Below are 24,678 nucleotides of genomic sequence, written 5' to 3' on the forward strand. Positions count from 1 at the left end.
ACCGGCGCCCTCGATAGAGCTATTGAGGCGGTCGTCGGAACGATCGGTCGATTCACCGGAAAGGATGCCACGAAGTACCTGGCGTCCTACGGTGCGGAAATGTTAATGCGGGACATTCCGGAAGACAGGCGTCTTGCCGGTTTTCCCCGAGTGGCGATGCCGAGCATCCACGCGGAGGTGCTCGAGGTGCGGGCGGAGAGCCGTACCTGGGAGGAGTTCGAAGGTCGGCTCCTGGAAAAATACGGACTGGACGACGCGCTCCGGCTTTCGAAGCGAAGCTTCATGGAGTGGGTGGAGTCTCCCGGGAAAGGAAGGAATGCGTCGGCTCTCCTCCGGGAGTTCGAGGAGAACTTCGCGCGCCTTTCGGCGCTTGACAGGATGGTCCTGGATACAAGCCGGGTCCTGCTGTTCGTCAAATCGGTTGACGAGAGGGATCGGAGTCACGTGGGCGCCCTGCTAGAAACCGAAGACGGGCTGACGGCCGACTGGGCGGCGGTCAAGAGAGCCTGCGGCCGTTTCGACAAACGGCGAGAATGGGAGGATGACAGAGCAACCGGGTCGGGCTCAGTCGCGGCGAGGAAACTCGAGCCGGCGCAGCCGGTGCGAAGGGAAGAGACTCGGGAGTGGCTGGAATCCGGTTCAGCTCCGACCGGCGTGATCAGAGGCTCGACTGGAGGGGCTGCGTTGGAGGAACTGACGAGGGCGATAAAAGACCTCCAAATCGCACAAGCCCGCAGAGAAGGCGGAGGTCCTGCTCGTGACCGACGGCCGGCGGCAGGGAACAGGTGCATGTGGTGCGACGGGGTCGGCCACATCCGAAAAGACTGCGGCGATTTCGCAGAGGCGCTGAGGAACCGGGTGGTGTACCTATGGGAAGGCCGGGTTCACGCCAACGACACGAGGAGGGCCCTAAACCGAAACGACGGGCGAGGCGGAATGAAGAGGTTGATGGAAGAGGCGGCGGCCCGACATGCGGAAACCGTCCACTACTCGGCGTCGGCCGGTATTCGAGTCGGGGGCGGCGAGGCCCGAAAGGAAAGCAAAGCCGGATTCTGGCCGACGATGCTGGAAGGCCTTGCCGGTGCAGGGCTTAAAAGGGAGGAATTGGACCGTGCGGAGAAACGGGTACGGGAGATGACCGGGTGGAGCGACCCGGTCGAGGAAAAGACGGGCTTCGTGGAAGCCGCTTGCCGGAACTACGAGGCTCTAGTAGAAGAGAAGCGGGTGGGGAAACCCGGGACGACCGGGCCCTCACAACGATACGAGACCCGGTCCGGGCCACGACGGGACGAAGCCGGCGGGGCCGGTACGCAAGATAAACCCCAGAAGGGCGGATACCGTCTGGGGACGGAGATAGAAAGAACCACGGACTTACGAAAGGTCCTGGAGGAACGGATTCTCGACAACAAGGTGGAGCTGTCGCTACGGGAGGTGCTGGGAATCGCCAAGAAGGAGTTCCACGACTCCATCGTGGACTTGGTGAAACGGAAGAGGCTGTCAACGGAGGCAGAACCGGAAAGACCGGTGGAAGTGCGGACGACGCACCTGGACGACATGGCGCTGGAAGACGAGTGGGCGGAGAGCCACTATTCGCGGCCACACTGGGCCCGAGCGACCACGGAAACCCCGGTAAAGATCGGCGATGTCCAGGAACCGGTAGTAGCTTTGGTGGACCACGGATCGGAAATCAACCTGATGTCCATGGACTTCTATAAGAAGGGCAAATGGCCGATCAACACCAAGCACGGGTGGAAGATAAGGGCAGCGACGCGCGCCACCGAGGAACTTCACGGGGCCTGCCCGAATGTACGGGTCAAGATCGGCGATGTCGAGATAGACCAACACTTCTTCGTGCAGGAGTCGTCATCGCACCCCGTCATACTGGGAGAGCCGTACATCACGGCGGCTCGAATGGAGACCAAGGTGCTGGACAACGGTTCGGCCTATGCGCGGGTCAAGAGCCAGGACGGGCGCCATTCGGTCCAGTTTTTGACGGTTAGGCCGAACCATGAGCGTAACTGCGACTCCCTCGGTTCCGATAACCGAGAGGATTTTTAGAGAGGGCTGCCAAGGCGTGGGGCCGCGACAGTCCGGACACCCTGGGAAAACCCCACACCTGTACGATAAAACCGAAGAAACCTTGTACCATAGGTAGGGAATTTTTGTTCTCCGACAGCGGAGCGTGTAAGATAGTCGGCATCGGCGGCCGAGAGAAGACAAAGGCGGAGGGGAGACTTCGAGCGTGCGGAGTTCTCGGCCCGGACGAGGAAATCAACGGGGCCGTGGAGGCGGTCTCATTCGGCGACACCTTGGGAATGCTGGGAAAGGTAGTCGAAGAAGGCCTTAACGAAGACCGGACGATACCGGTGTGTTCCGAGGAGATGTACGAAGTCATCGCGGACTTCGGTCGAGGGCTCGAGTCAGTTCGGACGGCCCACGTAAGCACCAAGTACAAGACTGTGGACCGGAAGGTAAGGCCAGTCGCGGCACCCTTACCGGAGGACAGTGCGTCGAGAGTCAAAGGGGTTGCATCGGACCCTAGTCTACGAGATCCGGCCTGCATAGGGCACACCTTCACCGACGAGACACTCCGAGAGCTCAAAATAGGTGGGGGCGAGTTCCTACTGCCGGCGGAGGAAGACCGGTTTCGGAGAATGCTCGGAAGGCACGGGAAAGCCTTCGCATTCTCGCCGGAGGAAATCGGGTGCGTTGACCCGACGATCGTGGAGCCGATGGTGATATTCACGGTACCGCATGTACCATGGAATCTCAAGCCAATTCCGGTTCCGAGAGCTCACATCCCGAAGTTGATGGAGCTGCTGAGGCAGAAAGTTGATATGGGAATTCTCGAGCCGTCGAGCGCCCCATATTCAAATCGATGGTTTACCGTACCGAAGAAAAACGGTTCGTTGCGCTTCATCCAGGACCTGCAGCCGGTCAATCGAGTGACCATTCGGAACGCAGGGATCGGACCGACCATAGACGAGTTCGCGGAGGCCTTCGCCGGAAGGTCAATTTACTCGGTCGGGGATCTATACTCAGGGTACGACCAGTTCCAGCTAGCCGTGGAGAGCAGAGACATTACGACGATGCGAACTCCCCTCGGCCTAGTTCGGATGTGTACATTGCCGCAAGGAGGGACCAACTCGGTGGCCCACATGGTGAATGCGATGAACAAGGTTCTGAGGGACTGTATCCCGGACATCACCATGCCGTTTCTGGACGACATCCCGATCAAGGGATGCCCGGTGGAAGAAAAGGACGAGACGATCGGGCCGGACGGATGCCGGCGATTCGTGGCGACGCACATCGACGACTGCGAGAAGGTGCTGCAAAGGCTAGAGGATGCGAGACTCACCTTCTCCGGGGAGAAGTCGGCCTTCGGGCAGTCAGAAATCATGGTGGTCGGACACCTGTGCGGACCATATGGCCGGAAACCGTCTCCGGCAAAGGTAGAAGCCATCTCCGCGATGAAGCCCGACTGCAGCTCGGTCACGGAAGTACGGAGATTCCTGGGGGCATGCGCGTTCTACCATATATGGATCCCGCATTACGCACACGTCGCGGAGCCACTGTACGGGTTGCTGAAAAAGGGGCGAAGGTTCGAATGGCTAGACGAGCACGCGGAATCGGTCCGGAAGCTGAAAGAGGCCCTTGCAGCGGCACCGGCACTCCGGAAGGCGGTATACGGGAAGGGTACCCCGGTATTCATAACGGTGGATACCAGTCCGACTGGGATCGGATGGGTCGTGAACCAGGAAGACGAGGACGGCAATCGGTTTCCGATCCGATTCGGCGCGAAAGTCCTCAGTGAACGGCAGCGAGGATACGCCCAGGTTAAACGCGAACTCTGGGGTATTGTTTCGGCGGTTAAGGCCGACAAAGACTACCTGATAGGGACGGAAGTGATCATCGAGACGGATTGCCTGCCGATTCTCGGTATGGTTTCCGGATGCACGACTCCGGACCTGGCGATGCTCAGGTGGATAGCGTACGTCAAGTCCCTGGACCCGGAAATACGACACATTTCCGGGAAAGACAACGCCATGGCCGACATGCTTTCGAGGGCGAGGTTCGACGACGAGGGCGGCATGGTTTCGGAAGTCGAAGAAGTCGGCGTGGATTTCTTCGAGGCGGCATACATAACGACCGACGGGGTGAGCACTCCGGCGCTTAACGAGTTCGACGCGAGCAAGTACGACGGGGAGTGGCTGCAGATCGGCGGGTTTTTGAAGACAATGACGCCCGATGCGTCATGGACGAAGGACGAGGCCAACCGGATCCGGAAGAAAGCATATCGATTCTTTCTCCGAGATGGGCATCTATGGAAGCACCCGAAGAAGAAGGACGGCGTCCCGCTCCGGGTGGTGGCGATGAAGGAAGTACAGGAGGAGCTACTGGCGGCCTACCACGACAGCCCTTGGGCTGGACACCGTGGAACGTGGGCGACGTTTGAGAAGCTGAAGGGGAAGTACTGGTGGCCGGGATTGTACCGGGACGTGCATCGGTTCGTGTCAACTTGCGAGAGCTGTCAGATGCACTCGATAGTCCGACACCGGGACGGGCTTCACCCCACGTACCCTCCGACTATCCACTTCAAATGGATGGTAGATCTGGTGACGATGCCGATGGGGGTAGGACAGATGCGGTATCTGGTCCTAGCGCGGGAAGACCTGACGAACCAGGTGGAAGGCCGAGCCCTTCAGAACAAGACGACCGCGGCCGTGTGTCGGTTCCTAGTCGAGGACGTGATATGCCGGTACGGGTGCGTCGGGAAGATCGTGGCTGACCGAGGGGAGTTGGACGCCGAAGAGGCCGCGGAGCTGTTCGACCGGCTTGGAGTCAAGCTCTCGCTCACCACTGCGTACAATCCGGAGGCGAATGGAAAGGTGGAGCGCGGACACGGACCGATCGTCAAGGCGTTGATTCGGGCATGCGGAGGCCGAGTCGGTAACTGGCCCCGGCTGCTACCTTATGCTTTGTGGGCAGACCGGACCACGCACAGTTCGGTAACCGGGTACATGCCGACGGAGCTCATGTTCGGCCAGAAGCCGATCATGCCGATTGAACGGACGATCTCCTCGTGGGCAACGGTCGACTGGAGGGTCGAGATGAGCCGGGAGGAGTTGTTGGCCGCACGTATACGACAGCTCGAGCGAAGACCGGAGGACGTGGCACTGGCTGCGGAGAAGCTCCGGGTGGCGAGGACAAAGAACAAAGCCCGGTTCGACCGAACGCACCGGCTACGACCGAAGAAAATCGACGAAGGTGACTGGGTGCTCGTCTACGACAGCAGCCTCGACAACCAGCACCGAGCAACGCGGAAGTTCGCACGGAGATGGTTCGGGCCGTACACGGTACAGAGCGCCAACGACAACGGGACGTATCATCTAGCGGAGCTCGACGGTACGAGAATAGCGATACCCGTGGCCGGGAAGAGGATCAAAGCTTTCAAGAAGCGGCACGACGACGAACCCGACCCGATTCTCCTGGACAGCAGCGACGACCGATCCGAGGCCGAGGAAGGGCCGGCAGGCGAAGAGTAGAGGCGGGCCGGTTTTCTCCGTGCCAACTTAATTTGGCGCATGCCGGTGGATGCGCGGTTAGGTGGGGGCGGATGTCGTGAAGAAAACCGCCCACAAGAGGAATCGGAGGAACAAGGCGTGGGAAACGGCTCTACACACACACGCGCGCCAGGAAGTACCTAAGGACGAAGTAGGTACATACGAGGATCCTAGGTGGGAAGATTCGGTTGGTATGCAGTTAATGCCAAACGGCCCCTTGACGGGCTATAAAAGGAAGAGGAAGAATAGAAGTGGGGGTATCTCCCGCGGAGAGGACGAAGTGCTGCCGAACCGATTTCGGAGCTTCTCTCTCACTCCTGCTCTCTCTCTGTCTTCTGCTCCATCGCGTACCTGTGCAGGTTTCGAGGAGGCCTGCGCGGTTCCGTGGAACGCCCCGAGTGCGTCCTGCAGCACCTCCGACCTGTTTTCCCTTTCTGTGCGTCGCGACATACAGGGGTCGGCAGCTGTTCGCCGCCCTGTTCGTTTCGTTAGTATCTATTTTTTTTTTGTGCCCCACTGTGGGTTGTAATGCTTTAGTCTGTTATTTTCTTGCATTCATAAGTACATATCTCTCGTTGTTGCGTCCATCTGCGTCGGCGTTTATTTGTGATCTCTGTTTGTTGGGCCGTGTCCCTGTGCAATTGTCGGTTCTGCGCAATCGGATCTTCGGTTCTGTGTAATCGGGTCTCTCTCTCTTACTCCTCTCTCTCTTGCTCTTCGGTTCGAGACCCCCGTGGTCCCTCCTCCTTTCTACACGCAAGGGCGTAGCAACCCCGACACCGGCATCTAAAGGTGTTCGGGTGTGTCGCATATGTGCATGTTGCAAAGGGCAAGAGGGCAAAGTTGCATCCGAAGTCCAGGCCATGCATATTCCTTGGATATGGCGATGATGAGTTCGGTTACCGGGTGTGGGGTCTAGTCCACAAGAAGGTGTTCCCGAGTTGGGGCATAGTTTTCATGGAAGCTAGGACCATTGACAACTAGGAGTCGGAGAAGAAGATGATAAACTCCAGATCATCCAATGAAAATAGGATGAAGGATAGAAGGATGTACCCGGTAACCGGATGACACTCGCCGGATCGGCCGGATTCGGATAGGAAACCGAACTGACGGAAGAAGAAGAAGAAGAAGAAGAAGAAGAAGAAGAAGAAGAAGAAGACAACGGAACCGGACAAGATCCCGAATCAGATTCGGATTCAGAACAAATGGAGGAACTAGTAGTCAGAAACCAAGGACGGAGATATCCTCTCCGGGAGAGAAGAGCCCCCTGGAGATTTCCGGATGCAGAGCATCTACTGCTAATCGATGAGGGGAATGATGGCTCTACTACGATAGTCAAAGTGCCATCCTCCTTGCAAAGAACGCGGCCTACTATTCCCGGACGAAATATATCCAATGGAGGTAGCACTGGATCCGAGAGAGAGTAGAAGATCATGAGTTCGTGTTGACGAAGATCCACATGGAGGAGAACATGTCGGATATGCTGACCAAGGTGTTGACAACCGACAAGTTGGACACGTGCTGAAAGCGGATTGGGCTTGCAGACATCCCATGACGGAGTGAAGGGGGAGTTTGTTGGGAAATCGGTCCCTCTGGATGGGATCCGGTGATGAATAAAGAGAACCCGTTGAGAACTGGAAGAGAAAACATATCTATAAATATGTTTTCTCTCAGTAAGCCTATTGAGGCTATACTTGTAAATAGCCCAAGGTTCATATAACTATAAATATGACTTTGGGCAATCACTTTATAGTGTGTGTGATTGTATAGTTGTTGTAACTGTTGTACAGTAAGTGAGAGAGAGAGAGAGAGAGAGAGAGAGAGAGAGAGATAAAGAGCGATACTCTGCTGTAACCGCCACAAAGCGAAGAAAAAGAGCTCGAGGTCGTTGCCTCCGAGTCTTTGATTGTACCTTTCTCATATTGTGATAGTTTGGATTTTGTGGGCTCCCGTGGTTTTTCCCTATTAGGGTTTTCCATGTAAACATCCTGTGTATTTCCTTGTGTACTCTCCATTTCCCATTTCTGTGTTTCATTATCTTTTGAAGTGATTCAAGACTCGGTTGTGGCTGTCATGAACAATACTAAAACAGAGAAGGAATTAGTACTAAACGAAGGATTAGTACTATGAGAGGTGTGGAACTTCTTCGAGAGAAGGAAGAAGTGAGCGAGACAGAGAGAAAGAGAGAGATCGAGATCGAGAGAGAGTGATGATAAGAAAGATATGGATTATATGAAGAGAATATACAATGGTGGCTAAAAGGCTTAAGACTAGCGTTGAACCAATTTGGTTCAACATAATGCCTAGTGCCCTCTTTTATAGTGTTCTCAGGAGTAATCCTGAAGCTTTTAGAATGTTCCAGAGAAATCTGGAATATACATTAATTTCCTATAATAAAATGTAAATGAAAATAATATCCTACGTATTACAATAGATGATATAATGGTCAAGAGCTCGACCCATATAACCTAAGGTCATGGGTTCGAGTCTTGCCATATCATGACACTATCCCCCCTTTAAAACGACGAGTGTCACGAGTCGTTTTGGATGGAGGACCCGGTTTGTGTGGATATTGCCGATGGAAGTCTTCAAGAAGCGCACGAGCATTGGTCACATTCTCGGTCGGTTCCCAAGTACGTCCTAGCCAATCCACTAGATAGTAGAGCTTGTTGCGAACAATCTTGGAATCAAGGATGGCGGCAACCTCGTACTCCGGTCCATCTTCAAGCTCGATCGGGAGTGGAGGTTGTATAATACACCCTAGGATGGTGCTCTCGTGATAGGGTTCAAAGAGAGAACTATGAAACACCGGATGTATCCGAAGTTGAGGAGGTAGATCGAGACGAAAAGCGACATCATTAATCTTCCCGATAATACGGAAAGGACCTAATCGCCGATAATCTAACTTCTCACATGGGCGAGTAGTCTTGATGTGTCGTCGTAGCAGCCACACCCGATCTCCAATGTTAAAACTAGATGGAAGTCGATGACGATCTGCGTAGACCTTGTGTGCTTGTTGAGCTTGCTGGAGATGAGTACATAAATCTGCTTGTATCTTGCGTAACTGCTCCAAACGATCCTCCGCGCAAGGATTTATGGACACCTCTGGGTTTCAAGTACACTCCACCGAGGGTGACATCCCGTATAAGCATAAAATGGAGAAACTTTAGTCGATGCGTGGATAGAGTTATTATAGGCAAATTCGGCGAAGTGGAGAATATCTACCCAGTTATCCTGATGATAGTTGAGAAAGCACCGCAAATACTGCTTCAACGTTTGATTTGTTCGTTCGGCTTGGCCGTCGGTTTGTGGGTGGTAGCCGGTGGAGAGGTTACAAGTGACCTTGAGCATTTTAAAAAGGTGCTTCCAGAATTTTGACACGAACTGGGGTCCACGATCGCTGATGATACTATCGGGGAGTCCATGATGCCGACATACTTCACGCATGACAATTTCGGCGGTGTCTTCACTGGAGATTTCCTTAGTACATGGCAAGAAATGAGCCATCTTCGTATATCGATCGACCACCGTTAGAATCGCATTGAACCCCTTAGAGACTGGAAGATCTGTGATGAAGTGTAGAGCAATGGATTGCCACGGCTTGCTTGGAATTGGTAATGGTTCTAATAAACCATATGGATGATGCCTTGGCATTTTCGCTCTGCAACATGTATCACAAGTCCGAACAAAATCCTCGACAAATTGTTGCATATAGGGCCACCAGAATGATCGTTCTACTAAATGTAATGTTTTAGTACTACCAAAATGCCCAACTGTATATGTGTCATGACAGTTTTGTACTACTCGAAGGCGGCAAGAACCATTAGGAACATACAAAAGTTCTTTAAAGAAGAGTAATCCATCATGGTATTTGAATTGCCGATAGTCCGTACCTGGTTGTTGCGACTGTGAACACGACGCTCGAGAGGGATCACTTTGTGCTAGTATAGCTTAGGCGAATGCATCTGTCTTCAAGTCTTCACGTATGGTATCGATAACGCGGGAATCGATAGGCATGTCAAAGATCTGTGTTGCTTGTAGTCGTGCCGGTCCCAAGATGACTTGTTTTTGGTTATCGAAAGCTGGCTCGCCGGGACGGGGTGCTAGATACGAACGCCATGATAATGCATCTGCCTTCCCTTGGTGCCTCCCCGGACGATATGTAATTTTGAAGTCGAAACGCGTGAGGAAGTGGGCCCACCGAGCTTGACGTCGATTCAACACACGGGCATCCTGAAAGTAGGCAAGATTCTTGTGGTCACTAAATACGGTGACTGGATGAGAGGATCCACTATTGGCAATAGCTCCTTATCATGAATTTCGTAGTTGATTTCGACGGCGTCAAACTTGCGTTAGTGAAAAGCCACAGGGTGTACCTTTTCATCATTCCCCTGTTGTGACAGAATGCTCCCCAATGCAAAATCCGATGCGTCAGCTTGGATAATGAATGGTTTTTCCGGATCGACATGAGCTAGAATTGGAGCCGATGTAAATGCCTTTTTAAGACTCTCGAAAGCCATGTCCGTTTCTTCAGACCAGATGAACGATTGTCCCTTCCTGGTAAGTTGTGTGAGAGGTAGAACGATCTTTGAGTAATCTTGTATGAACTTCCGGTAAAAATTGGCAAAGCCTAAGAAGCATTGCACATCTCGCACCGAACGCGGAGTCTGCCATTCTACCACCGTTTTGACCTTAGCTGGGTCCATGGAGATGCCTTTTGACGAAATGATGTAGCCGAGAAATTCCACTTGGTTGCACCCGAAACTACATTTTTCCAGCTTTGCATACAGACCATGTTCTCGAAGTCGTTTTAGTACTAATAGTACATGAGAATCATGTTCTTCTTGGGTCTTTGAATAAACCAGTACATCATCCAAATAGATGATCAAACAATCATCCAATAGATCTCGGAATATATCATTGGCCATGTGCTGGAAGACTGCCGGCGCATTAGTGAGGCCGAACGGCATGACAATATACTCGAAGTGCCCATATCTGGTGCGAAACGCGGTCTTCCATTCGTCTCCTGGTCGGATCCGTACGAGGTTATATGCTCCCCGTAAGTCGATCTTCGTGAAGAACCTGGCACCATTGATCCGTTCTAAAAGACTTGAGATAAGGGGAAGAGCATACGTATTCCTAATTGTAACCTTATTCAAGCCACGGTAATCTACAACGAGACGAAGCGATCCATCTTTTTTCTTGACGAAGAAAATGGGCGCGCCGGCTGGAGATTTCGAATGCCGAATGAAACCATTTTCCAAATTCTCCTCTATATAGGCCTGAAGGACTTCCAACTCGGTTGGTGACAAATTGTAGATCGGTCCCCATGGCAGCTCTTTTCCCAGTTGTAAATCGATGGGGCAATCGTACGGTCGATGATGAGGAAGTGTGTTGGCTTGTACTTTATCGAACACATCGGCGTAATGACGATACTTCTCGGGAAGTTGAACGGTGGATTCTTCTTTAGTGGTGCTGGAGGGGTTTACTGATATTGCAAAGAGGAACATTTCCTCCTTGCGCCCTTCTTTACGCAACTGACGTAGCGAAATGGTTGCCATCTTCTGAGTTGACCCTTGGGTTTGTCGACACCGGATTTCTCTTGTTCTCCAATCTATGTCTGGGTTATGTAACTCGAACCACGGTAGTCCTAAAACTATAGGATGTTCGGGGATACTAATAATATTAAATGATACTACACATGCTAAGTTATCTAGGACAATATTAATGGGCTCTGACTCTTCTATGATATTTCCGGAAGCAATGGGACATCCATCAATGACTACTACAGAGGCTGGACACTGGAGTTTTCTTAGGGATATCTTATGAGCTTGAGCAAATTTCTTATCCATAAAGCAAGAGTTAGCTCCGGAATCTAGGAGTGCTAGGACACGTACTGGAGGGGTACTTTTAGTACTAACTATTACTTGGGCTACGAACACATCACTAACTTGCTTAGAGGGAATGGAACCACTAATGGGCTGCACAGGTCTAGGGCTGTCCAACCAAACGGCTCTTATTTTGGCTGGATTTAGTCGTTTAACTCTTCTTCTAACTGACTAAGGACATCAAATTTGTTTGCTAGATCTCGGATATTAGTACTATTAGGACTATCAGATATCCCTACTGAAATAGGCTCGGATTTAGTACAATTAGAACTAGCGACTATTTGGTTTACCTGTCTTCTTGGCCTATGGGGGCAATTTATTGCGATATGTCCTGGTCCACCGCAGTAAAGATATAGTCGATTTGTACGGTGTCGCTGCTTTTCTTCTTCGGATAATGGCCCTTGACGACGTGTAGTGTCAATCTCCATCGGAGTCGGAGTATTCGCTGGAGGCGCATTATATGACTCCCTCGGAAAAGGTCTTGCTACCACTGAGGCGTAGGTGGGCTCTGATCTTGCCCTCGGCATCTGTAGCTGTCGTTCCGAACGTCACTCAAAGAGGCGGTTGTCACATCTCACTGCGCGACTGATTGCCTCTGTTAAGGACTTTGGCTCTTCGGGGAAGGTCAAGAGTAAATCCTTGACGTCGTTGTGTAAACCATAACGGAATTGCTCCATCAACGCTTGATCATCCCAAGGGATATCGGCGGCAAGTAGGTGAAAATCTGCAGCGTATGGGAGGCTGGACGGTCACCTTGGCGTAATCGCCGGATTTTGTTGATTGCGGTCCTGATGCTGTCAGTATCTCTGAAACATGCTTTAAACTCTCCTAGAAACTCTTCAAAATTGTTGAGTAACGGAGATTCCTTTTCTAATAGTGGAGCGAACCATGAAAACGCTAAGCCACTTAACAAAGTGCCTACTAAACCCACTCGTGATGCATCGGTGGGATATCGGGAAGGATGCATTTGAATAACTAATCGTACTTGGTTAAGGAACCCTCTAAACTGCGATCGCGTTCCATCGAACTTCGTGGGAAGGCCAAACTTAGGTTCTTTATGAATCCCTTGTGTTCCGGGCCCTTGTTGTTGCATCGCTACGATGGTGGCTTCGAGTTGTTGCACGCGTAACGCAAGTTCCCCATGCTGTTGTTGCGTTTGCTGCTTTTCTAAGGAGATTTGCTGAAGATCCCCCAGCAACCGTTGGTTTTCTTGTTCCAAAGCATGGAACTTCTCCTTCAAGCATTGAAATTCCGAGAAAACAGATTGATATTCTTCAGCGCTAACAGTGGCCATGGGATGAAAGAAAAGAGGAATAAAAGATTAGTAGGAAATGAGAGAGATAGAAGGTAGGGAAAATTGGTTCAAACTGTCATGAACAGTACTGAGATAGAGAAGGAATTAGTACTAAACGAAGGATTAGTACTATGAGAGGTGTGGAACTTCTTCGAGAGAAGGAAGAAGTGAGCGAGACAGAGAGAAAGAGAGAGATCGAGAGAGAGAGAGAGAGTGATGATAAGAAAGATATGGATTATATGAAGAGAATATACAATGGTGGCTAAAAGGCTTAAGACTGGCGTTGAACCAATTTGGTTCAACATAATGCCTAGTGCCCTCTTTTATAGTGTTCTCAGGAGTAATCCTGAAGCTTCTAGAATGTTCCAGAGAAATCTGGAATATACATTAATTTCCTATAATAAAATATAAATGAAAATAATATCCTACGTATTACAATAGATGATATAATGGTCAAGAGCTCGACCCATATAACCTAAGGTCATGGGTTCGAGTCTTGCCATATCATGATAGTGGCCGAGCAATATTCCGCATAATTCTCAACAATCTGGTATTAGAGCGAACAACATAGGAAATGGAAGAATTGTTCAACGGCATGTTCAAGCTGATCAGCTCCAACTACTCAGTGTGGAATTGGAAGATGAGGGACATGTTGGTGGTTAAAGATCTTTGGTTGCCAGTTTAGTTCGGGGACAAGAGACTGGATAAAATCGATGCCCCATTGTGGGAGGTGATGCACATGATGACAACGGCCTACATCCGGTGCTTCATCGACATGAGCCTGTACAACAACTTCAATCAAGAGAGCAAAGCTCATGAACTCTGGGAGAAGATTGACATCATGTTCCAGAACAAGAATGTTGTCAATCGGGTTTTGGTATTTCGGAAGCTAGTGAGGCTCCGGTACGAGGACGACTCCAGTATGGTGGAGCACATGAATGCCTTCCAAGGACTGATCCACCAGGCAACCTCGTTGGAAGTCCCTCTTACCGATGAGGTACTCCCATTACTCCTGCTCGGTTCCCTCCCGAATAGTTGGGAGACGCTAGTTGTCACGTTGGGCAACGCCGGGCCGCAAGGAAAATGGTTGTCCCTAGCAAGGGTAAAACCAAGTTTGGTAGATGAAGAAGCTCGTCGGAAGGAGGGGGAGTCCGGAACCGATCTGAAGGCCTTCGTCACAGTAGATGACCACAACCAGGGAAGAGACCGGTATTAGAGTCCCCCAAACAGAGGGAAGTCGGGGATGAGGTCGAAATCAAGGGGGAGGCCTACTTGATTCCATTGTGGGAAGCCAGGGCACTTCTAGAAGAACTGTCGGCATTTTCGGAAGGAATAAGAAACTGGCATCTCCGATTCGAAGAAGAGGTCGGACCGAAACAGTTCAGACTAAAGAGGCCCGGATCGGAAAGAAACCTGGGCAATCGCGACAAGTGAAGAGGAACTGATGCTCATCACTGAGGAGAATGAGTTAAACCTTGTCGGTGATGAGACAATGTGGGTTGTCGATTCTGGAGTGTGGTTCCACCTAACACCGGATCAGAAATGCTTCTCATCCTACACAACCGGTGATCATGGCTATGTCCGCATGGGAAATGATGGTACATGCCGAATTATCGGCATAGGAAATGTGTTATTGACGACATCAATTGGATGCAAGTTGCTGCTAAAGGATGTCTGACACATTCCGGAGTTTCGACTGAATTTGGTATCAACCGATCGGCTAGATGATGAAGGCTACACGGGTAGTATCCGGAACGGAGTTATGGAGTTCAGGAAAGGAAGCCTAATAGTGGCTCGAGCCCGGAAGGTCAACACACTGTACTTGATGCATGCCCGGATATGCCAGGAAGAAGTGAACGTAGCCTCCGACACTACCAGTGAGCTATGACACCAGAGACTGTGTCACATGGGTGAGAAGGGCATGAAGAGACTTGCCGAAGAAAATCTCATTCCGGTGAAGGACGTGCAACTTGAGAAGTGCACCGATTGTCTTGCTGGCAAGGAAAACTGAACCTCCTTCCGGTCTAGACCGCCGATGAGACGGAATGCACCACTGCAGGTGGTGCATATCGATGTGTGTCAAGTGGACACGAAGTCACATGCCGGATCATAGTACTTCGTGACATTCATAGATGACCAATACCGGAAGTTGTGGGTCTCATTGTTGAAGACGAAGGATCTGATGCTATTCGTCTTCAAGGAACTCCACGCGAGAGTGGAAAGAGAAACTGGCCGGAAGCTGAAGGCGGTTCGAGCAGATAATGGAGGAGAATACCGGGGTAGTTCGAGGAGTACTACCAGTCGAAGGGAATCTGGCTCGAATTCACCATGCCGAAGACGCCGGAACTGAACGGGTTGGCCGAAACGATGAACCAGAACAGAATGGAGAGAGTCTGGAGCATGCGAGCACATGCAAAGTTACCCAAGACGTTTTGGGTTGAGGCGCGGACGACGACAAGCTATGTGATAAACAGATCACCCTCAACACCCTTGGAAGAAGACTCACCTCAGGAAGTATGGACCGTTAAAGATGTATCTTACCGACATTTGAAGGTGTTCAGGTGTCTTGCATATGTGCATGGTTCAAAGGACAAGTGGGCAAAGTTGGATCCGAAGTCGAGGCCATGCATATTCCTTGGATAAGGCGATGATGAGTTCGGTTACCTGGTGTGGGATCTGGTTGACAAGAAGGTAATCCGGAGTCGGAACATAGTCTTCATGGAAGCCAGGACTATTGCCGATTGGGAGTCTGAGAAGAACATGATCAACTCCGGATCATGTAATGAAAACTGGCGTGAGGACAGAAGGACTTATCTAGTTCAAAACCGGATGTTAGCCGGTAACCGGATGACACTTGACGAATCGGCCAGATACGGACAGGAAACCGAACTGACCGAAGAAGAAGATGACACCAGAACCGGACAAGATCCCAAATCGGATTCGGATTCAGAATAGACGGAGGAACCGGTAGTTAGAAACCAAGGGCGGAGATATCCTCTCTGGGAGAGAAGAGCCCCTTGGAGATTTCCGGATGTAGAGCATTGTTGCTAACCGATGAGGGGGAGCCGGAAAGCTTCGAAGAAGCAAAGAGAGACACCCACAACAACAAGTGGTTGAGTGCCATGCAAGATGAGATGGATTCCTTGCATGAGAACCACACGTATGAACTGACGGAGTTGCTGAAAGGGAAGAGAGCACTTCGGAACAAGTGGGTGTACAAGCTGAAACTGGGAGACGCCGGAAATCCACCAAGGTACAAAGCCCGAATCGTGGTGAAGGTCTTCTAGCAAAAGAAAGGAGTGGACTTCAATGAGATCTTTGCCCCGGTAGTAAAGATGACATCCATCCAGACGGTGTTGAGCATAGCAAGAAGCATGGTCCTCGAGGTAGAGCAACTAGATGTCAAGACGACATTCCTACATGGCGACCTCGAAGAGGAGATCTACATGCATCAACCAGAAGGATTTGAGAAGAATGGGAAGGAGCACCTGGTGTGCGGGCTAAAGAAGAGCTTATATGGATTGAAGCAAGCTCCCCGACAATGGTACCGGAAGTTCAACTCCTTTATGTCCGACCAAAGGTACCACAAAACGCAAGCCAATGACTGTGTGTTTGTGAAGAAATTTGACGGAGGAGATTTCTTTATACTCCTCCTGTATGTGGATGATATGTTGATAGTAGGAGACCGAGGCAAGATTCAGTTGCTGAAGAAGGCCTTGAACTGGACCTTCTCAATGAAAGATTTGGGACCGACAAGATAGATATTGGGAATGCACATCATCTGGGACCGGTCGAAGAAGCTATTGTGGTTGTCATAGGAAATATACGTGACAAAGGTGCTTCAACGGTTCAACATGTCGTAGGCAAAATCGGTCGGATCGACACTTCCGGCAAACTGCAAGCTATCCGGGAAACAAAGCTCGAGGACAAAAGCGGAGAAGACGAACATGATGAAGATTCCATATGCCTCTACCATCGGAAGGTTGATGTACGCGATGGTCTGTACCCGGCTGGACATTGGATATGCAGTCGGAGTGGTGAGCTGGTTCATGAGCAATCCTTGAAGAGAGCACTGGAACACGATGTTGTGTTGTCACGTTTGTGCGTAAGAAACTAAGGTGGGACCGCAGGGCTCTTGAACCGAGGAGTGCGCGAAGATAGAAGGCAAAGAAAGATAAAGAGTGAGATGGTAAGCGCCAGATGCCGACAAGCGCAGAGCTTGGCGAATCAGACAATGACACGCCAACACACCAAGACAGATAGAGAGTCGCAACGGTTTAGAGAAGATTGCAACTGAGCAGAGATCACACTTAGGAAGAATTGATTACAACTAATCAGAGATTACAACTTAAGAAGAGTTGATTACAACTAGATTTATTCTCTTTCGATGGTTATTAGTGCATATGGCTCTACTAGTTGGTCATGCATTGAAAGGGAACGTGACACCCAATTTGCGGCAATGTGCCATTTGCCATGAACCTCAAGAGACTACCAAGCATGTCTTATGGTCTTGTTCTTTTGCTCAACAAGTATGGAAGAAAGTCGTGTCTTTATTCCTAACAATAAATGTAGGTTGCTTATTCTCATGGGGATCAACGATGTGGGGAGTATTATACCTTGGTTTAATGTTGTATGAGGCAAATGATGTTCATGAGGCAATGACAATACATAATAGAACATTGATATTAGTTAGTCCCTTCCAACAACCTCGAAAGCAGGTGCAATTTGTGCCAAATTTGGAAATATCGATGTAACCGACTTTATGATGGGGTAGAGATTGTTATGGGAGAACTTGCTGGCTGTAGTCCGTGGTTAGTATGACAATATGTAGGGTTCCCCAGATACTATGAACAAGAAAAGGAAAAAGCTTCTTCACTTATGGAAAAAGGTGCCCCTGTTTACAATGGTAGCTCAAGAGCCTCAATGGAAATATTGACTTCCATGGACTCTTTGAATATCAACAAATGTAAACATCCTCGTAATTTATATCATTGTATAAAGAAACTTGTAACCTTCTTGGTAGCTAGGTTGAAGTTGTAGCATTCGGGCGTTTTGTTCTTAATACTATTGAAGAAAATCTTTTATAAAAAAAAAGAGAAGACTTGATTACAACTAAACAGAGATTACAACCGGCACGCCGGCATCCTCGCCAAACACTCTCACACACACACACACACACCAGGTCCAAAATGCATTGTGTAGCCTCTACGGGAAGCACACGGGCTTCCCTCGCGAACAGAAGTGTACACCCAAGAATCCTACAGAGATAACAAAAGAAATTGGTGCTCGGTTCCTAGTCTGACAACATCTCCCCCTCTCCCCAAACCCCCGATCCCTCTTTCAGTCTTTCTTTCCCCTATTTATAGGCCGCTGAGGGTGGGTCGTTACATCCTTGTTAGATCACCTTTATTCTTTGTCCCTTCGGACAGAGATACGCCTTGATTTGCTAACCTATTAGCAAGTTTATATTTACATCATGCCAACCTATTCTTAAATAAGGTACATTAACTTAAATAGGTGCGAATCTGTGTAAAACCCTGTTCACGCACTAGGACTCCCAATTCCTCCTATGGCCGGTTTTCTCCACGACATCCACCCCCACCAAACTGTGCCTCCACCGGCATGTGCCGAAAAGAGACAAATATTGGGAGAAAACCGGCCCGTTGTCAACCGTCGCTCTCTAAATCATCGTCCACTCTCTCCGGGACCAACTCGTCTTCAAGCCACTTCTTGAACGCCTTGATTCTCTTCCCCGCCACTAGTACCGCTACCTGCGTTCCGTTGAGCTCTGTTGTTACCCAGACAAGTGGGGAAGCATCGGAGTCGGAAATGTAGAAGGTCTCCTCGGAGTCGGATCGGTATAGAGGATCGATAAATCAACATTTTGCCGAATTAAATTAAAACCGAAATTATAGTTAGTTATAGATTTTTGTAGTTCTTGCCATTTTTGGCAGTATGTTTTCTTGATGAGAAAGTCTTTCCGGATGCCTATAAAAGGAACCAAATGTATGTTGGGATTTCGGTCCCTCCGGATGGGATGTCCGGAGATGAATGACGGCAAGCCCGGCTGCGGATACGGAGCCGGATGATGAAGACCCCGGCTACGGAGCTGGATGATGAAGACCCTGGCTACAGAGCCGGATGATGAAGACCCTGGCTACGGAGCCGGATGATGAAGACCCCGGCTACGGAGCCGGATGACGAATGTACCCGGAGAGAGATCCGGATGCGGGGACATATTTGTGAATATGTTTGCCAAGGGCCCTTGAGGCTATAATTGTAAATAGCCCGAAAGTCATATGTGTATAAATATGACTTAGGGCAAACAGTTTTTTGTTGTTGCTCATTTTTCTGTTTATCCATCTAGAGGGAGCTAAGTGAGAGCAGCCGAGAGAGAGAGAGAGAGAGAGAGAGAGACGAAGAGGTCGTTGCCTTTGTGTATTACCGCCGCCTGTGGCGAAGACAGTGAGCTCAAGGTTGTTGCCTTGTAGCTTCACCATTGTACATCTCTGTTGATAGTGATCGTTGGAGTTTGAGGACTCCCGTGGTTTTTCCCATTTAGGGTTTTCCACGTAAAACATCCAGTGTACCTCTCTCTCTATTGTCCTCGTGCACTTTGTATTTCCCGTTTTCTGTGAGTTGATCATATTCCTCGGTTGTGGCCGAGCACTGTTTTGCAACAAACTGGTATCAGAGCGACGGTAACACAGAAAATGGAAGGCGGCGGTAGTGGGCCTCCGGGCATGATGGTGTTGAACTCACAGAACTACGCCGACTGGAAGATAAAGATGGAAGACCTTCTCATCGTCCGAGACCTGTATGAACCGATCGACAATGCCGAGATACCCAAGGGGGTAATAGAGTCGGAGTGGAAGCTCCTGAACCGGAAAGCCGTAGCGACGATCCGGCAATATGTCGATGTAAGCGTCCTACAACATGTGGCGAACGACACCAACGCATATGAGATGTGGAAGAAGCTGTCGGGCCTCTACGAGAGGAAGAATGCGTTGAACCGGACCTCCCTGATGAGGAAGATAGTGAACCTCAAGTACCGGGACGGCGAGAATATGGTGGAACACGTGAGCACGTTCATGGGATTCGTGAACCAGCTTGCGGCGATCAAGTTCCCGTTGGAGGATGCAATGCAAGCCATCATTCTGATGTGTACATTGCCGGAAAGCTGGGAGAACTTGGTGGTGACTCTCAGCACCTCCTGCACCGAAGATAACTTGTCTCTACAAACGGTAAAGACAAGCATTTTGAACGAAGAAGCGCGTCGGAGAGATAAAGAACCGGTTTCCGATCCGAAGATGCTGCTTACCGAATCGGATCGGGGAAGACAATGGAACCGGAGTCCGCAAAGACGGGAGAAGTCGGGGACCCGGTCGCAGTCAAGAGGAAGACCCACATGCTTCCACTGTGGGAAGCCGGGGCACTTCCGGAAGAATTGTCGGCATTACCAAAAGGACAACGGAGCCGACGACACCGATTCGAAGAAGTCACCGGAGAGAAACGGTGCATATCGGGGAGCCACGGACCGGAGAGGTCCGGATCGGCGAGGGCAAGACCGGAAAGGAACGACGGCACTCGCGGCAAGTGAAGAAGAGATAATGCTCATTACCGAAGAGAGGGAGCTGAACCTTGCCGGTGTAGAGATGACCTGGGTGGTTGATTCCGGAGCGTCGTTCCACCTGACCCCGGAGAAGAAATACTTCTCATCCTACACAGCCGGTGAGCACGGCTGTGTCCGGATGGGAAATGAAGGCACATGCCGGATTGCCGGCATAGGAGACGTGTGGCTGATGACATCAACCGGATGCAAGATGCTGCTGAAGGATGTTCGACACGTTCCGGAGGTCCGATTGAACCTGATCTCGGCCGGGAGGCTAGATGATGAAGGCTACACGGGTAGCATCCGGAACGGTGTCATGAAGTTCAGCAAGGGGAGCCTGATAGTGGCTCGGGCCCGGAAGGTCAACACACTGTACCTGATGAATTCCCGGCTATGTCCGGAGGAGCTGAACATGGCAGCCGACACTGCCGGTAAGTTGTGGCACAAGAGACTGTGCCACATGAGTGAGAAGGGGATGAAGAGGCTTGCAGAAGACAACCTTATTACAGTGAAGCATGTGCACCTGGAGAAGTGCACCGACTGCCTCGCCGGTAAGCAAAACCGGACCTCCTTCCACTCAAGGCCACCGATGAGACGTAGCGCACCATTGGAGCTGGTGCACACTGACGTGTGTCAAGTAGAAACGAAGTCACATGGCGGAGCCCAGTACTTCGTGACATTCATTGATGACCACAGCCGGAAGCTGTGGACAGCACCGTTGAAGACAAAGGACCAAGTGTTGTGCGTCTTCAAAGAACTTCACGCGAGAGTGGAAAGGAAATCCGGCAAGAAGCTGAAAGCGATACGAGCGGATAACGGAGGGGAATACCGGGGGCAGTTCCAGGAGTACTGTCGCTCGAAGGGAATCCGGCTCGAGTTTATTGTGCCGAAGACGCCGGAACTGAACGGGCTGGCCGAGAGGATGAACCGGACCATAATGGAGAGGGTCCGGAGTATGCTGGCGCATGCGAAATTACACAAGGGGTTTTGGGCTGAGGCAATGTCGACGGCGACATATGTGATAAATAGATCACCCTCAGTACCTTTGGATGGAGACACGCCGCAGAAAGTGTGGACCGGTAAGGAAGTGTCCTACCGGCATCTGAAGGTGTTCGGGTGTCTCGCATACGTGCATGTGGCAAAGGACCGGAGAGGAAAGTTAGATCCAAAGACCCGGCCATGCATATTCCTCGGTTACGGCGACGACGAGTTCGGCTACCGAGTATGTTACCCGGTCGACAAGAAGATATTCAGGAGTCGAGATATCATCTTCATGGAGGACAAGACACTCGCCGACTGGGAGTCGGAGAAGAAGATGAAGAGCTCCAAGTCGACCGGTGAGGATAAACTCTACGAGGAGCAGTCCCGACCGGCAAGGGACCGGTTAGCACTCGAGGATCTGGCCGAAGACGGTGAAGAAACAGAACCGGCCGAGGAAGATGAAACTGATACCGGAACCGGCCCCGATCCCGAAATGGATTCGGATGAAGAGGAAACGGAGCAGCCGGTTACCGAAGCTCCGGAACGGAGATACCCTCTAAGAGAGAGAAGGCCCCCCCGGAGATTTCCGGAACCAGAGCACGTGCTGCTAACCGACGAGGGGGAGCCGGAGAGTTTTGAAGAAGCAAAGCTTGACACCCATAGCCGCAGGTGGTTAAGTGCCATGCAGGAGGAGATGGATTCCCTGCATGAGAACCACACATATGAACTTGTGGAGTTGCCGAAAGGAAAGCGGGCACTTCGAAACAAGTGGGTGTTCAAGCTGAAACCGGGAGATGCCGGAAACCCCCCGAGATACAAAGCCAGGATCGTGGTGAAGGGGTTCCAGCAGAAGAAGGGCGTCGACTTCGACGAGATATTTGCCCCGGTAGTGAAGATGACCTCCATCCGGACGGTGTTGAGCATAGCGGCAAGCATGGACCTCGAGGTAGAACAGATGGACGTGAAGACGGCATTCCTTCACGGTGACCTCGAAGAAGAGATCTACATGCAGCAACCGGAAGGATTCGAGAAGAAAGGGAAGGAGCACCTGGTATGCCGGTTGAAGAAGAGCCTTTACGGATTGAAGCAGGCTCCCCGGCAATGGTACCGGAAGTTCGACTCCTTCATGACCGACGAAGGGTACCACAAAACGCAGTCCGATCACTGCGTGTTTGTGAAGAAGTTCGAAGGAGGAGACTCTCTAATACTCCTCCTGTACGTGGACGACATGTTGATCGTCGGACGGGACCAGGCCAAGATACGGATGCTGAAGAAAGCACTTCACCGAACCTTCTCAATGAAGGACCTGGGTCCGGCGAGGCAAATACTAGGGATGCACATCATCCGGGACCGGAAGAAGAAGCAGTTGTGGCTGTCACAGGAGAAGTATGTAACAAAGGTGCTTCACCGGTTCAACATGTCGGAAGCAAAACCGGTCGGATCAACCCTCCCGGCAAACTGCAAGTTGTCCAGCAAGCAAAGCCCCAAGACAAAGGCTGAGAAAGAGGACATGATGAAAGTACCATATGCCTCTGCCGTCGGAAGCTTGATGTACGCAATGGTGTGTACAAGACCGGACATAGGATACGCAGTCGGAGTGGTGAGCCGGTACATGAGCAATCCCGGCAAGGAGCACTGGAACGCGGTCAAGTGGATACTCCGATACCTGAAGGGCACGACAAACGTGTGCCTCCGATTCGGCTCCGGTAAGCCCGAACTCGACGGCTTTACCGATTCGGATATGTCGGCTGATGCAGATACCAGCCGGTCCACATCAGGGTATGTGATGACGTATGCAGGGGGAGCTGTTTCGTGGCAGTCGAGGCTGCAGAAGACGGTTGCGTTGTCAACCACGGAGGCGGAGTACATGGCGGCTGTTGAAGCCGGCAAGGAAATGATATGGATGAAGGACTTCATTAGAGAGCTCGGTATCCGGCAGGAGGAGTACCGACTCTACTGCGACAGTCAGAGTGCCATCCACCTTGCGAAGAACGCGGCCTATCACTCCCGGACGAAGCACATCCAGCGAAGATATCACTGGATCCGGGAAAGGATAGAAGACCAGGAGTTCGTGCTGACGAAGATCCACACGGACGAGAACGGCTCAGATATGCTGACCAAAGTGCTCACACCCGACAAGCTGGAAGCATGCCGGAAGAGGATCGGATTGGAGAGACATCCCATGCCGAAGTGAAGGGGGAGTTTGTTGGGATTTCGGTCCCTCCGGATGGGATGTCCGGAGATGAATGACGGCAAGCCCGGCTGCGGTTACGGAGCCGGATGATGAAGACCCCGGCTACGGAGCTGGATGACGAATGTACCCGGAGAGAGATCCGGATGCGGGGACATATTTGTGAATATGTTTGCCAAGGGCCCTTGAGGCTATAATTGTAAATAGCCCGAAAGTCATATGTGTATAAATATGACTTAGGGCAAACAGTTTTTTGTTGTTGCTCATTTTTCTGTTTATCCATCTAGAGGGAGCTAAGTGAGAGCAGCCGAGAGAGAGAGAGAGAGAGAGAGAGACGAAGAGGTCGTTGCCTCTGTGTATTACCGCCGCCTGTGGCGAAGACAGTGAGCTCAAGGTTGTTGCCTTGTAGCTTCACCATTGTACATCTCTGTTCATAATGATCGTTGGAGTTTGAGGACTCCCGTGGTTTTTCCCATTTAGGGTTTTCCACGTAAAACATCCAGTGTACCTCTCTCTCTATTGTCCTCGTGCACTTTGTATTTCCCGTTTTCTGTGAGTTGATCATATTCCTCGGTTGTGGCCGAGCACTGTTTTGCAACAAGGTAGTGTAAAGATCTATTGTTTTATTTAGTAATATAAAGTTTAGTTTAGGAAATCTCCGTGCACTAAGCGCTCTGTCAATCTATTTCCTTTCTGTCAGAACTTTATTACGTAAATAACGATCTCAATGTCTGTTTAACATAGATAAGTGTACAACCATTTAGTATCTATTCGTCTAACCACAATTCATTGATAGAACGTTTGGTGAGAAACGTTCGACTTATACTGTGTCGACAATATTTGGTATACTGTGTTGTTTGGTTGACAACCAAATATTGTTGACATAGTATAAGTCGAACGTTGCTCACCAAACGTTTTATCAATGAATTGTGGTTAGACGAATATATACTAAATGATTGTACACTTATCGATGTTAAACAGACATCGAGATCGTTATTTACGTAATAAAGTTCTGACAGAAAGGAAATAGATTGACAGAGCGCTTAGTGCACGGAGATTTCCTAAACTAAACTTTATATTACTAAATAAAACGATAGATCTTTACACTGCCTTCGGTTCCTTTTATAGGCAACTAGAGGACTTTCTCA

This window comes from Azolla caroliniana, unplaced genomic scaffold (assembly GCF_043228905.1).
Source record: "Azolla caroliniana isolate FFs.n. ecotype wild unplaced genomic scaffold, voAzoCaro1.0.p SCAF_13, whole genome shotgun sequence".
NCBI lineage: Eukaryota > Viridiplantae > Streptophyta > Polypodiopsida > Salviniales > Salviniaceae > Azolla > Azolla caroliniana.